This window comes from Equus quagga, chromosome 15, assembly GCF_021613505.1.
Source record: "Equus quagga isolate Etosha38 chromosome 15, UCLA_HA_Equagga_1.0, whole genome shotgun sequence".
NCBI lineage: Eukaryota > Metazoa > Chordata > Mammalia > Perissodactyla > Equidae > Equus > Equus quagga.
The window spans coordinates 29,425,482-29,438,704 of NC_060281.1; positions in this window are offsets into that span (position 1 = coordinate 29,425,482).

Genomic DNA, 13,223 nt, shown 5'->3' on the forward strand with positions numbered 1-13,223 from the left:
CAAATGGAAATGAGCTCCCCTTTTTAAAAATTGTGGTAAAAAAATACATAACATTGAATTTCCCATCTTCACTGTTTTTGAGTGTACGGTTCAGCAGTGTCAGGTATATTTACATTAATGTGCGGTAGATGTCTGGAACTTTTTCATCTTGCAAAACTTAAACTCTGTACCCATCAAATACTAATTTCCCCTCCTCCCTTCCCCAGCCCTTGCCATCCACCCATTTTCTGTTTCTATAATTTTGATGACTTCAGGTACTTTGTATGGAATCATATGTATTGATTCATAAAATATTTGTCCTTTTGTGCCTGGCTTATTTTGCTTACGTAATGTCCTTGAGGTTCATCTTTGTTGTAGCATGGGACAGAATTTCCTTCTTTTTTAAGGCCGCATAACATTCCATTGTATGTGTGTGCCGCATTTCCTCTTTCCATTCATCTGACAGTGGACATTTGGGTTGCTTCTGCCTCTTGGCTACTGTGAATAATGCTGCAATGAACATGGGGGAGCAAATATCTCTTGGAGACTGTTTTCAGTTTTGGGGGGTACATACCCAGAAGTGGGATCACTAGACCGCATGGCAATTCTACTTTTAATTTTTCGAGGAACCTACATACTGTTTTCCACAGTGGTTGCACCATTTTACATTCCCACCAACAGTGCACAAGGCTTCCAGTTGCCCCACATCCTCACCTGCACTTGTTTCCTGTTTGTTTGCTAATAGCCATCCTAATGCCTGTGAGGAGATATCTCACTGTGGCTTTGATATGGAACCTGACATTGTTTAAAGCTCCTTGGCGATTCCCAGAGAGGACCCTGGCCGCACTTTGAGAGTCAGGGCTCTAAGATGTTTCCTAGTTCAAAAAAACTCAGTGACACTGAGTGTGAGGGGAACAACCACCCCTAATGTCAGTAGCGGGGAACTTGGTCCCCCACAGCTCATAGGGACTCCATACTCAGGCTCGCTCTTCTTTGCACCCTCTCATCCTCCTGACACAGTAAGCCTCACAGCAAAGATATCTGGGGAGTTCGGGCAGGTGGAACTCCCTGTTTCTGCTTCTTAGGGATGAAAGCTTCAGCCTGTGGAATTTAGCTGGAGGCAGAAAGTTAAATCTTCACCTTGAAGGGAGAAAGCCGGGCACAGAAGACAGCTGGATCGGCTCAGGGCCCGCTCTCCGATTTGCAAAAATCTACTCCTTTTGCTGAGGAAGTGGAACTGCCATATGGCGTCAGCCTTGCCGGCGCTCCCAGCCAGCCCCAGAAAAACAGCTGAGGCATCAGAGAGGAAAATGCCCTGCCCTTTCGTCCATCAGAATGTCAGGGCTCCAGGCGGTGACTTGTTCCCACACTCAGCTGGGAAGCTCAGCCCTGTGCCAGACAAGCAGCAAGATAGGAACAAGATAATGACTTCTGGAGTGGCCCTGACATGTCGAATTATCTGCCTTCCCCTTCAGCTGTCCTCACCCTGCAGGCTGCAAGGAGCTTGTATGCCCAGCAGCTCGATTAAGACTTTCAGGCTGGAGGCAAGGGAGGGGGCATAAGCGGAATACTCCAAGGCTGGTGAAATGGGCCCACTGAGCTGCCGCGCCCGCCCAGGAGCGTTATTTATGGCGCCGGCCATGGGGGCTGATCTGTGCCTTCCTCCTGCTCCATCTGGCCCTCCCTGGCAGGGCTCCCGGCTTGACTTAGCACGGGCAGGGCCATATGTCCTGCCAGCCGTCAGAGGGCCTGCCAGTGACAGGGGCGGGGAGGAAAGATGAGAGCTAATTTCTTTCCTTTCCACAGTGCTGGCCCAGGGAGAGGAGGGCCCCACCCGTCCCTGTGCTCCCCAGAGCCCCAGGTGGAAACCCTGTACCTGGGTGGAGTACCACGGAGTCAGAAAACCAGGATTCTTTTCTGGAACTGGAGGCAGGAGCCACCCGTCCCTCCCTCCCCACCCCTGAGTGACAGTGATTGGTACAAGCCTCGATTGCCTCCAACCAAAGGGTGGGGGATGGCACCTGCCTGGTCTCTGGGTCCGACACGCGTGAGTTGGGTTCTCCAAAGATGGCACCATCCACCCCCTCCCTGCATGCGCCTGCTGCTCCCATCAGGTCGTGGGTCTGTTTCCTCCCCTTGAATCGGGGCAGGGCTTGTGACTTGCTTTAACCAATAGAATGTGGCGGGAATGACCTTTAGGAGACCTGGAAGCTTCTGCTTTTGTGCTCTCTGGGAAGCCACCACCCTCCTTTAAAGAAGCTTTGATGACTGAATGCGGAGCCACCATGTGGGGACAGAGAGGCCATGAGGTGGAATGCCCAGTGAGGCCTTCTAGACCTGCCAGCCTAGCCCAGCCAGCAGCTGAGTGAGCAACCCTCACCATCACCAAAAACCACAGACGAGGTTTACAGCACAACCGGTGACAAGCTATCTCCTTGAAGCCTAAAATGCAAGTGGGTGAGGACAAACCTCGGAAGGCAAGACTTGCATCAGTGGGGGAAGAAGCAGAGAGAAGGGAATGGGGCAGCATCTGGTGACTGAAAACAAGAGAACCCTCAAACAAGCAACAGAAATTGGTGGGGAAGCACGGTGGCCAATCTGAGAAAAGCAGCTGACCCTGGAGTGTGGTTAAAGGTGAGGCGCTCGAGCAGTTGAGCTCCTCTAAACCCCTGAAGGAGACCCTCCAAGGTTCCCTGCCCTGTGGGGACAGGACCCCACAGTGGGCAGAAACTGCTGGTCTCGGAATAAAATTGAGCCACAGAATAGGGACAACAGAAATGAAGTTAAGAGAAGGGCCAGAAAAAAGTGGATGCTCCAGTTATTAATTTATTGCCTCTCAGCTCCAACAAGCCCTTTCTCCCTCATATCAGATGAGCTCACAAGGAATTGTATATATTTCCTAGTTCTGTCCACCAAAAAGGCTGGACACGGTGACCACACCAACAGCAAGGAGCATCCCGAGAGCCTGGACTGTGTTCTTGAAGTATCATTTCCTATGAAAAAAATCATCCTTCTTAGGGAAATGCCTGGTTGCAAGTCTGGAGCAGGAAGGTATAAGGTACAAGATGAGACTGGACCGCCTGACGGAAGAGCCAGCAGGAAGCTCTCTGAGACTAATAGGATCACGTCAAAAGGACTCAGGAGCCAGTTTGAAGAGGCTCCCACTGGACCATGTGAGCTTTAATAAGCATAAGAATTGCAATGGATTCAAATCAATCAAATATGTTTAGGGTTGGCCCGGTGGTGCAGCGGTTAAATGCGCATGTTTCGCTTCAGCGGCCCGGGGTTCACTGGTTCAGATCCTGGGTGTGGACACAGCACTGCTTGGCAAGCCATGCTGTGGCAGGCGTCCCACATATAAAGTAGAGGAAGATGGGCATGGATGTTAGCTCAGGGCCAGTCTTCCTCAGCAAAAAGAGGAGAATTGGCAGCAGATGTTAGCTCAGAGCTAATCTTGCTCAAAAAAAAAAAAAATTTAAAAATATGTTTAAAGCCATAGGTTCATAATGCTGTTAAAAAATAATTGGTCACCTTGATAGGGAACCAATTTATTATCTTGGAAACTGGTAAATAATAGAAATGAATCAAGCATTATCCTGCCTTCCCTATATGAACTATGCCACTGGATAACCAAATAATAGATAAAGGGAAGCATCTTTCTCTCTCTCTCTTTTTTTCTTTTTGTGAGGGAGATTGGCTCTGAGCTAACATCTGTTGCCAAGCCTCCTCTGTTTTATGTGGGACGCTGCCCCAGTGTGGCTTGAGGAGCTGTGCTAGGCCTGTGCCCAGGATCTGAATCTGTGAACCCAGGGCACCAAAGCGGAGTGCATACACTTAACCACTATGCCACCAGGTGACCCCAGGAAGCATCTCTTTATAAAAGTATTACAACCAATAAATGAAAAAGAAATAACAGAATTATAGCATCATCATTTTGCTCCCCCCAGTGAATTAACTGACGTAGGCACTGAGTGTCAATGGCTGCTGACATCACGAAAGAGAGACAGCCAGACATTGTGTGCCCCCTGAGGGAAGACCATACCACCACCTGACATGGTGCCAAAGGGATTCGATCTGAGTCTGGTCAATCCTCTGGCTTGGGTCCAGCTGCCAACTTGCTACAAATGCGGGGGACAGGGGAAGAACTTGAACTGCATGCACCATGTGTGCAATCAGCAAAATCCAGACTGTGGGAAACTCTACGGGTCAGATGGCCTGGCTGCTTTAACAAATTAATTGTAAAGGAAAGATGAAGCGATAGAGAGTCTGACCAACTCACCATAAGTGACCCCCAATGAGTCGTACCTTGTATCCCTTCCTCTTGAGCATGGGTGGAACCTGTGACTTGCCCCTAGCCAACAGAATATGGCAAAGGTGATGAGCTGTCACTCTCATGACTATGTTTTGTTATATAAGATTCCATCTTAGCAGATTGGAGGGAGAGACTCTCCTACTCATCCTGAATAAGAAAACAGCCATGCTATGAGAGGCCTATGGAGAGGACTAGGGCACAGGAAATTGCAAGCAGCCTCTAGAATCTAGGGTTGCCTCCAACCAATAGCTGGCGAACATGTGGGGCCCTCAGTCACGCAACCATAAGGAAATGAATTCTGCCAGCAACCCAATGAGCCTGGAAATGGATTCTTCTCCAGTTGAGCCGTCAGATGAGAATGCAGCCAGGACAACATCTTCATTTCAGCCTGTGAGACCCTGAGCAAGAGGACCCAGTTAAGCCATGCCCAGCCTTTGACCCACTAAATTTATGATAATTTGTTAGCAGAATAGAAAAACTAATACAGAAGGAGAATGTGTAGATTAAAACAGATTTAAGGGGCTGGCCCAGTGGCACAGCGGTTAAGTTCACACGTTCTGCTTCCGCTGCCTGGGTTGCCAGTTCCGATCCCAGGTGCAGACCTACGCATTGCTTGTCAAGCCATGCTGTGGCGGCAGGCATCCCACTTAAAATAAAGGAAGATGGGCATGGATGTCAGCTCAGAGCCAGTCTTCCTCAGCAAAAAGAGGAGGATTGGCGGCGGATGTTAGCTCAGGGCTAATCTTCCTCAAAAAAAAAAAACAGATTTAAAAGATATATCAAGTTTTTTTCCTCTCATTCTTTTTATTTGTGCTTTGTGTGTGTGTGTGTGTGTGTGTGCTACAACATGGATGAACCTTGAGGACATCATGCTAAGTGAAATGAATCAGCCACGGAAAACGAATCTCATTTGATTCCACTTGTATGAGGTACTTCGTGTAGTAAAAAACATAGAGACAGAAAGTAAATGGCTCTTGCCAGGGCCTGGGTGGAGGGGGGAATGAGGAGTTATTGTTTAGTGGGTACAGAATTTCAGTTTTGTAAAATGAACAGAGTTCTGGAAACGGTGATGGTCGCACAACAACGTGAATATACTTAATACCATTGAACTATACGTGTAAAAATGATCAAGAAGTAAATTTTATATGTATTTTACCACAGTAAAAAAAACCTGCAGGGCCGGCTCCGTGGCTGAGTGGTTAAGTTCGCGCGCTCTGCTGCAGCCCAGGGTTCGGATCCTGGGCGCGGACATGGCACCGCTTGTCAGGCCACGTTGAGGTGGCGTCCCACATCCCACAACTAGAAGGACCTGCAACTAAGATATACAGCTGTGTACGGGGGGGGGGGGTGGGGGGATAAAAGAAAAAAAAAAAAAAAAAAAAAGATTGGAAACTTGTTAGCCCAGGTGGCAATCCTTAAAAAAAAAAAAAAACTGCATTTTCCTTTTTTAACAGACCTTGTTTTTTAGAGCAGTTTTAGACTCATAGCAAAATTAAGCAGAATGTACAGAAAGTTCCCGTGCCCCTGCCCCTCCCCCAACAACATCGCACACCAGAGCCGTACATTCAATCAACATTTGCACATTTTTAAAAACTTTTTATTTTGAACTAATTTTGGACTTATAGCACAATCGCGAGAATAGTACAGAGTTTTCTCCTATCCTTCACTTTTCTTCTCTTAATGTTACTGCCTAAACAACCTAGACCAGGATATTAACATGGATACAATATTATTAATTGAACTGCAGACTTGACTTTAATTTTTTTGAATGTTTCACTAGTGTCCCTTTTTGGTTCCAGGATCTGATCCAGGATCCCACATAACTTTTAGTTGTTATTTCTCCTTAGCTTTCTTTCTTTATTTATTTTATTTGAGGAAGATTAGCCCTGAGCCAACTGCTGCCAATCCTCCTCTTTTTGCTGAGGAAGACTGGCCCTGAGCTAACATCCATGCCCATCTTCCTCTACTTTATATGTGGGACGCCTGCCACAGCATGGTTTGCCAAGCGGTGCCAAGTCCGCACCCGGGATCCAAACCGGCGAACCCTGGGCCACCAGAAGCGGAACATGTGCACTTAACCGCTGCATCACTGGGCCGGCCATCTCCTTAGCCTTCTTTAACCTGTAAGTCTTTCCTTGTCTTTTATGACACTTATCAAAAAATGTTTTAATGAGCAAGCCACAACAATTTTTTTTAAAAGAAGAAAAAAGTTGGAAAGCTTATACTACTTCTTTTCAAGACTTCCTATAAAGCAACAGTATCAGGAAAGTGCAGCGCTGGTCTAAGGACAGACCCACAGATGAAGGGAAGAGAAAAGAGAGTCCAGAAGAAGACCCACAAATTTATGATCTATTGATATTGAACAAACGTGCCAGGTAATTCAATGTGGAAAGAATACTCTTTTCAACAAATGATGCTGGAAGAACTAGATATCCAGCTGAGACTAAAAGAATCTCAATCTTTGTACCATACACAAAATTTAATTTAAAATGGATCATAGATGTAAGCGTAAAAGTTAAAAGTCAAAAACTTCCAAAGAAAAACATAGGAGGATATCTTTGTGACCTTGGGACAGGCAAAGACTTCTTAGATAGGACACACAAAGGATGGGTCATTAAAAAAATGATAAATTGGACTATTAATAAATACACTAATTAATTTAAAACTTCTGGTCTTCAAAAGACATTGTTAAGAAAATGAAAAGACAAGCCACAGAACAGGAGAAAATATTCATAATACACATATCTGAAGAAAGGACTGGTATCTAAATTATGTAAATAACTCCTATGACTTAATAAGAAGAAAATGATCCAGTTTTAAAAACGGGCAAAAGATCGAGTGTACACTTAAAAATGTTCAGATGATAAATTTTATGGTATGTATATTTTACCACATTAAAAATTTTTTTGAATGGCAAAATGTTTGAAAAGACTTTTCAGAAAAGAAGATATCAAAACATTAGTTCAAACACCTTAAATATAAACAATGTTTATTTGTCAATCACATCTCAATAAAGCTGGGGGGAGAAGAAAAGAAGATGTATGAATGGCCAATAAGCTCATGAAAAGATGCTTAACATCATTTGTCGTTAGGGAAATGCAAATTAAAATTATAATGAGATACCACTACATACCTATTAGAATGAAAAAAAAACAATTAAAAAACCCTGACAATTCTAAATGCTAGCGAGGATGCAGAATAACTGGAACTCTCATTTATTGTTGATGAGAATGTAAAATGGTGCACACACTTTGGAAAACAGTTTGACAGTTCCGTATAAATTTTCACACACACCTGCTATACCTAGCAATCTCACTCCTGAGTGTTTACCCAAGAGAATGAAAGCATACGACCATACAAAAACTTGCATACCAATGTTCACAGCAGCTTTATCCGTGATAGCTGAAGACTGGTAACAACCCAAATGTCCATCAAAAGAAGAATGCATATGCAAATTTGATATATTCACTCAATGGAATACTACACAGCAATGAAAAGGAAAGAAACACTGATACAGGCTACAACATGGATAAATTTCAACACGGTTATGCTGTCTGAAAGAAGCTATTCATAAAAAAGAATATACCATAATTTCATTTATATGAAATTTTATAAAAGAGAAATCTAGTCTATAGTGATAAAAAGCAGATCAGTGGTTGCCTGGGCCCTGGTGTTGGGCAGGGGTGGAATGTAGAGGAGAACAAAAGAATTTTTTTAGGTGATGGAAATGTTCTTATATCATGATTGGTGGTTGCATGACTGTATACATTTGTCAAAACTCATGGACTTATACATTTAAAATTGGTGAATTTTCAAGTTAATTTTTAAAATGGGCAAGGCTGAAGTACAGCATCTAGAGATACACATGTGGGTGAGAGCATTTCATGGAAGTGAATACTATGGGTCAGGGTGGTGGGCACTGCTGGAGGGACCAGGGAGCCACACCTGGGATGGGGCAAGGAGGGGCTTCTGGTAGGGGCAGACGAGGCACCTAGAAGTTCCAGTTCTTGACACAGGTGTGGTTACAAGGGCATTTGCCTTATAAAAATTGACTAAGCCATACCTTTATTTTCTGTAGTTTCCTGTGTCTGATTCTATTTTATAATGAAATGGTAAAAAATAAACTAAAAAAATTTAAAGTAGGGGCCAGCCTCATGGCCTAGGAGTTAAGTTCAGTGTGCTCCCCTTCAACGGCCCAGGTTCACAACTTTCGATCCCAGGTGTGGACTTACACCACTGGCCATTCTGCGGTGGCATCCCACATACGAAACAGAGGAAGATTGGCACAGATGTTAGCTCAGGAACAATCTTCCTCAAGAAAAAAATTTTTTTAACTAATGCTAATAACTAACAGTTCTCAAGCACTTGCCACGTGCAAGGCACAGCTCCAAATGCGTCACTTGTATAAACTCTTTTAATCTTTTCTTCACAACGCCACAAGGTTGGTATTGTTGTTATTTCCAGCAAAGAGATGAGGAAACCAAGGCTTAAAAAGAACCGAAGCAATAAGCTAAGAGATTGGCCCCTGGCCGCACAGCTACAAAGTGGCAGAGCAGAGGTTCGCAGCAGGCTGGGTACCTCCCGCATCTGTGCTCTCAACTGCAGGGGTAAAGGGAGTCTCCCACGGGGGGTGCGGGCAGAAACTCCCCGAAGAGGGTATGGCTACCTTGCTCGTCCTGGTGGTCTGTGCTGAGGAAGAGGATACTGAGGTAGGAGTTTCAAAACCAAAACACACCACACACTGCATTCATTTCCTTAAGAAATCTTTACTGAGTCCCTCCTGTGTGCCAGGCATTGTCCCAGGCTGCTGGGGCCCTGGCTGCAAGCATTACAGGCAGAAATCCCTGCCCTCGTGGAGATGACATTCCAAACCTTCCCATGCCTCAGTTTTTCCAGCCGTAAAATGGGTACTCAAACATGTAGTGAGGCAGTTAAAAAGAAAACAAGGGAGTATGAGAAACACTCAGAGGTTTACAGTGACCATGGATGAACCAGACCTTGACAGCGACGTGGATCATGGCTGCAGCATCACCAAGAGCAGGGGCACGAGGCAACAGATCCAACAGGTACACACATGTGGCATTCCGTGAACTTTGTCTGCTGTTTTTGCCTCAACATTGGTCATTATCAAATAATTCAGGAAAACAATTATGGCAGCTCCAGGCGGGTGAGTTCAGAGGAGCCGCCCCAAATAACGATAGAGAAAGAGGTGGCAGTCACTGAGGGAGAGGTTGTCCACGGGGTGGTTTGCCCCGGTAGAGGGACAGTCAGGCTCCATTTAGAGGAGAAATCAAACCGTCAGCCCCACGGCGCCAGATGTGGGTGACTCGTGTGTGCGTGTGTCCAGGAACATATCAGCAGCCATCTACCTACATAGCACAAACTCATAAATGCCATGGGAGCTATAAATGAAAATTCGCAGCACAGATGGCTGTTTCGAGGAGGATTCTTCAGGAGTGGGAGGAGGTAACACGCTGCAGGATTAGAGAGCTATTCTAGGTGCGGCAAAGCAGATGCGGGAAAAGGTGAGGACGTCTGCTTTACTGTTGGGACCGCCAGTGCATCACCATACCCGGGCCATGAAAGGGTGCCCTCCACCCTGTCCCCAGAGCCTCAGAAACAGAGGCCACCGTGCTGGGCATGGCGGAGCTGCTCCCCACGTCTCCCTCCATTCCTGCTGCGACCCAGAAATTTTACTAAAGGTTCTGGAACTTCAAACGGAAAGGAGTTGCCACTAGAAGATCTTTACAAGCCATAGTTTACTCATTTCCAACCTGAGGGGACTCCCGGGGTCCCTGGGACCTGCCCCCCGACTTCCATCTTTAGCAGTAGCCCTCAGGAGTTTACAGATTCCTGAGCGAGCGGTTCTCAACCTTGGCTGCTTTAGAAACTGCGGCTGCCCGTGTGGTGCCGTGTGCACCAGAAGTCATGCAAAAGAACATTCTTAGCAGCTTTATCTATGATGGCCAGACACTGGAAACAACTTAGATGTCCATCAACTGGTAAATGGATAAATTGTGATACGTCTCTACAATGGAGTGCCACTCAGCAACAGAAAATAACCAACCACCGATGCCTAGGACATGGATTCTCACAGACCTAATGACGGAGGGGGCGGGTAGGCAGACACAAACAAATACACACTGTAGGGACATTAGTCAGAATAGTGTGTACTTGGGGGTGGGGGTGGGGGCGTTGACTGGAAAGGGACGCTTCAGGGGTAATGGTCACACTCTCTCTTTTGATCTGGATGGTTGTTAACATGATTTACACACCCACCCGTAAGAATACACTGAGTTGCAACCTTCAGATTTGTGCACTTTATTGTATGTATATTACACATCAAGAAAAATTAAAAAGTAAGATGCTAACGCCTGGGTCCCACCCCCACGGTCTGACTTAATCCATCTGGGTGTGGCCTGGGCCAATGGGTTTTTAAAAGCCTCCCAAGAGATTCTAAGGAGCAGCAGGGATGAGTCCAAACTGGGGAGAGCAGAGCCCCTCCTCTCACGGCTCTGGATTCCGGGTTCTGGCCCCCTGCCCCTGCCCTTGGCCCCAGCAGGAAGACCCCATCGCAGCGGGAAGCCTTCGGCTCTGCAGAGTCCAGGCCCACCACTTCTTACACCTGTAACCTTGGGCAAGAAACACCTATTTCCCTAAGCCTCGGTCTTTGTTGTTTGTTTTTTTTTGAAATTTTTTTGTGTCCTTGTTACGTGGCAGGTGATACACCTATATCACGTGTGTGATCCAAGGTGGGAGCAGTAAAAACAGGGTTGGTCTTTATAGAACTAATCTCTTTGAAACACACACCTGATCCTGTCACCACTGCAGGAAACCTTTCTGAGGCTTTTCCCTGCACTCTGAATAAACCCTCGCTCCTCCCCGAGGCCGGGTGCCTGCTCCTGTCTGCCTTGTTCACCGCGTTCTGGCCACGGGACTGCCGTTCAGTTCAGGCGCTCCTCTGCAATGGGGTCTTTCATAGGCATTGTTCCTCAGCCTGTTCTCAACCCAAGCCTGACTCCTCCGAAGGTCTAAGCTGAAATGTCACCTCCTCGCTCTGCATTACTCTCTGTCACCGCACCCTGATCATTTTCTCCATAGCTCCCAACACATAATAGAGGTATCTGTTGCTTGGCACGGGATCCCTGTGTGTTCCTGCCCCGGCTCTTGCCCAACCGCCTGGCCCAGCGCCCGGTGCTCAGTGCCTAGCTGCTGAATGGAATTCAGTGAACTCAAGGATGCACTGTCATCTGAGAAGTCTTTTGCAGTGTCAGAGGGTATTACTATTCGCCCTCATTCCTTACACAATCACCTCTAATCTCCTCTGCTCTCCCTCAGGTTGCTGTCTATTCCTGAAACATTTATGAAGTGTACCTAACACTCGTGAGACGTTGCACTAACTGCGGGAGAGGACACTGAGAGAGGAGAGAGGCTTGGTCCCTGCCCATAAGAAGGCTCCGTCCAGGGATGGCACACCCAGGGGAATACTACCCAGGGGAGAGCTGGGAAGTGTCGTGGCGCCCTCCTCATCCTCTCCCCATTCCACACTCTCTCTAGGTGATCTCAGATCCTCACAGGGTCTTAGATGATTCCCCTACCAGTCTAACCCCACTTTCTCCTACAGGACAGATTCTGAGCTCTTTAAAATTATCCTGGGTATCTTCACAGGTGTGTCTCACAGGCACAAATGCAACAAAATCTAAAATTGAATTCATCTCTCATAAACAACACAGTGGTATTTTAGATAAACAGAAGCATAGCTTATTGAGGAAATGACGTTAAGATACCAGCTAACGCTTTGGAGGGAAACATTTTACATCAGAAAACATTCCAAGAGGATGAAAGATTTAAACATAAAAAATTAAATCACATAAAGACTGAATATTTTAGTAAGTGAACTGGGGAGTCATTGGAGGGTTTTAAGCAGGGAGTGACATGGTCTGATGTTGCCGCAGAATCTCTCTAGCTCTTGTAAGGGGAGAGACCTGGGAGACCACATTTCAGCAGACTGCATTCCAGGGTCGCTGCTGGGAAGCGAGCAGCCACACCCCTCTGTTCCTGCTGGCTGCTTTTAAGATCTTCTCTTTCACTGATGTTCTGCAACTTCGTTACGAAACGTTTAGGTATGGATCTGTTTTTATTTATCCAACCTGGGATCTGATGAGCTCAATGAATCTGAAGTGCTCCGTCTTCCAATAATTCTGGAAAATATTCTGACACTCTCTCTTTCCCGCGTTCTCTTATTTCCTTATGAGCCTTCACCTAGACATATATTAGACCCTTTCACTCTATCCCACATACCTCTCATCCTCGCTTTCAAATATTCCATTCCTTTTAATCTCTGGACTGCATCGGAAAAAATTTTTTTCACTTCTTTGTTCCATTTCACTGATTTTTCTCTTCAAGTGTGTCAAATCTATTGTTCATTCTTTTTCTGTTTTAAATTTCAATCATTTTAGCTTTCCTTTCTAAAAGTTTTATTGCATTTTTTCAAATCTGCTTGACCAGTCCTTGCATTATATTGTTCCTTGTCCATATGCTCAAGCTTCTTGTTAAAAAAAAATTCTGTAAACATGCTATGAATACTTATTTTTTTTAATTGTGGTAATATACACAACGTAAAATTTACTCTGTTAACCATTTTTTTAAGTGCACAGTTCAGCAGTGTTAAGTAAAGCACATTGTTGTGAAACCAATCTCCAAACTCTTTCCATCCTGCAAAACTGATGAATATTTAAACAATGAAATCACAAAAATACTTGAAGAAACTGTAGGTGAATATTTTTATAATCTTGAGATTTTATAATCTTGAGTTTGGAAGAATATATGCCAAAATCTTAATAGTAATCATCTTTGGTTGATTGGATTCTATTTTTATTCTTTTATTATTGTCATTATTATTTTGTCTGTATGTTCTCTTGAGTGGAGTGAC